Raw genomic sequence first — 3,463 nt, forward strand, 5'->3', positions numbered from 1 at the left:
AATGTAGAAGAGGGGCAAACCCTTCAAGGACAGGCATTCAACAAATTATAGGAGTATACTATGTATGTGTTCTGTTGAATTGACTTGTTCATGCACAAAATAATTTTATGTAATTGAACATATTATTTAAGAAAGGTCTTTTTTTTAATATATATATTTTTTAATTTTTATTTATTTATGATAGTCATCACACACACACAGAGAGAGAGAGAGAGAGAGAGAGAGACAGAGACACAGGCAGAGGGAGAAGCAGGCTCCATGCACCGGGAGCCCGACATGGGATTCGATCCCGGGTCTCCAGGATCGCGCCCTGGGCCAAAGGCAGGCGCCAAACCGCCACGCCACCCAGGGATCCCTAAGAAAGGTCTTAATTGTACTTTACATGCAAGGAAAGGGAAAAGGCATTTGAGGGAGGCAGTAGGTAGATCCTTAGATATTATAGGTCTTGTTCTGGGCAAATGGCTAACGTTGAGGTTCACCAAGTAGTGTGTCTTTGTGGTATGTAGGGACATGAAGATGTCAACACCAAGCTAAATCCAGTCATTGAACATCTTTTATTGCCCTATTTTAAATTTGTTTGAATTTGAATATCTCTCAGTAAAGTGATATATATGAATGTGATTATTGGAGTGCTGTGGGTAAAGTTCTCATTACATTTGGGTATTTAAACCACATTCTGTACTACATTACTTGCCTACAACAATATTGGGTGGATGCTCAAATTTTTGTTGACTAAGATGATTATTAGATCCTGAAAGATTAGAAGGGATACATGGAAAATTTCAGAGTTTTGCTTGGCTTACTCTGCTCAATTATAATGCTAGGTTTTGTAATCTCAGTCAATTTGTTGAGGGGTTAGAGTCAATGTTAGCTTATAAATTATATGATCAGGTATGCAACTTTGCTATATACAAGAGTGGAAAAGTCACCATGATTAGAGGAAATTAAAAGAATTATTATAGACTTCCTTGATCAAATCTGAACAAATCAATTTGAAAATCTTTTCAAATTAGATTTTTTTTAAGGAAAACGTAAATTGCCAAAATTGATGAGAGAGAAGACATAAAATGTAAACAGACTGCTTTTCTTGGAAGAAATAGACATGCTCACATGTGGTATTTTTCAAACCTCTGAAGAATAAATAATCCCAGTGTATTTCACTTGTTCCAATGTACAGAGAACAAAAGCTTTCAGGTATTCTTTATGGGGCCAGAAAGCAATTATTCCAAACTTGATAAAGGTGGTACAGTAAAAAAAAGAAAGTCATTGACAAATGTAACTTTTGGATATCAAAACTTTAAAAAAGTACTAGTAGCATCCATTAGTGATTTAAAAGAATAATATATAACAAGCAAAGTTCCTGTCAGGAATGATCTTGGTTGAATATTAAGAAATCTTCTGATTTAATTCATACATTAATAAGTTAAAGGGTTTAAAAACATAGTGCTATCTTTTTTTCTTTTTTAAAGTAGGCTCCACACTCATTGTGGAGTCCAGTGCAGGGCTTGAACTTAAAACCATGAGATCAAGACCTGAGTGCAGATCAAGTCAGGTGCTCCCACAGAGTGCTATCTTTATAGATGCCGAGAGGCATTTGGTAATTCTTTTTATTTTTTTATTTTTTTAAAGATTTTATTTATTTATTCATGAGAGTCACAGAGAGAGAGTGGCAGAGACAGAGGCAGAGAGAGAAGCAGGCTCCATGCAGGGAGCCCAATGTGGGACTCGATCCCAGGACTCCAGGACACACCCTGGGCAGAAGGCAGGCACTAAACTGCTGAGCCATCCAGGGATCCAGGCATTTGGTAATTCAACATCCATTCATAAGAAAACAAAAACAAACAGACAATAATAGCAACATTTTAATTCTATTTTAAACAAGGTAAATTAATAATTCACCTAAGGTCACAGAAGCAGTAAAGATGGAGTTGGGTTTGGGCCTTTGTGCAGAGGTCACTTAATCTTATACCCCTGCAAACACTAGTGCTTCCCAGACTTCTTCATGTTTTGGTACACATAAGAATTGAAAATATTTTTGTGGCACACTGGGAAATCAAAGCAAGGCTGCTTGTAGAACAGCCCAGCTTAGGGCTTGGGCTGCCTCAGTTCTGACTATACTGCCTCATGGACCAAAGAGTCAATATTTTGGCACATCTGTAACTTGAAGAGGTTATTGACTATACATATAGACTTAAAATATTAGGGGAATTCTTTCCAACGAGGGCCCGGCAGAATGGCTTCCGCAAAGAAGGGTGGCGAGAAGAAGGGCCGTTCTGCCATCAATGAGGTATTGACCAGAGAATACACCATCAACATTCACAAACGTATCCATGGAGTGGATTTCAAGAAACGTGCCCCTTTGGCACTCAGAGAGATCCAGAAATTTGCCATGAAGGAGATGGGAACTCCAGATGTCCACACTGACACCAGGCTCACCAAAGCTGTCTGCCAAAGGAATAAGGAATGTTCCATACTGTATCTGTGTGCGGTTGTCCAGAAACCGAAACAAGGATTAAGATTCACCAAACAAGCTCTACACGTTGGTTACCTACGTACTTGTCACCACTTTCACAAATCTACAGACTGTTAATGTGGATGAGAACTAATTGCTGATTAATTAATTAATGTGGATGAGAACTAATTGCTGATTGTCAAATAAAGGTATAAAACTGCAAAAAAAATATTAGGGGAATTCTATGTGGTAAAAGGAGACATTTCAAATCAATGCGGTAAAAAGGGATTATTTATTAATTTGGAATTGGAACTTTCTGTTTGGGGAAAAACATAGCTGAATCTGTCAACTTCTAAGTTGTCAGAAATAAGTGGAAAAAAGAAAGGAAAATGTATAAAATATTAATAATTTTGGTGTAAAGAAGAATTTTCTATAATATAAAAGCACAAAGGTAAAAAAAAATACTCATAAATATCTATATACCAAAGAGAAAGAAGCTTTCTGGGGTGCCTGGGTGACTTGATTGGTTAAGCATCTAAACCTTTTTTTTTTTTTTTTTAAGATTTTATTTATTTATTCATGAGAGACACACAGAGGCAGAGACATAGGCAGAGGGAGAAGCAGGCTCCTCACAGGGAGCTCGATGTGGGACTCGATCCCAGGACCACGAGATCACGACCTGAGCTGAAGGCAGACCCTCAACTGCTGAGCCACCCAGGCATCCCTTTTTTTTTTTTTTTTTTTTTTTTTAAGATCGAGAGTGAGCAAATGGGTAGGATGGGGAGCTCAGAGGGAGGAAGAGAATTCTAATTAGGATCCACGTACAGTGAGTGGCTCAACGTACTCTATCTTAGGACCCTGAGATCATGATCTGAGCCGAAATGCAGAGTTGGAAGCTTAACCAGCCCAGTCACCCAGGTGCTGCATAAGCAACTAACTCTTGATCTCAGCTCAGCTCTTGATTTCAGGGTCATGAGTTTAAGCCCCATGTTGTCTCTATCCTGTGCATGG

General features: G+C 38.3%; 1 pseudogene; it reads left to right on the forward strand.

Moving 5' to 3' along the window:
• Window positions 1-2,233: 2,233 nt before the first annotated feature.
• On the forward strand, window positions 2,234-2,606 carry LOC129506085 (60S ribosomal protein L31-like; annotated as a pseudogene).
• The last annotated feature ends 857 nt before the right edge of the window (window positions 2,607-3,463 follow it).

Source organism: Nyctereutes procyonoides, unplaced genomic scaffold (assembly GCF_905146905.1).
Source record: "Nyctereutes procyonoides isolate TBG_1078 unplaced genomic scaffold, NYPRO_anot_genome, whole genome shotgun sequence".
Lineage (NCBI taxonomy): Eukaryota > Metazoa > Chordata > Mammalia > Carnivora > Canidae > Nyctereutes > Nyctereutes procyonoides.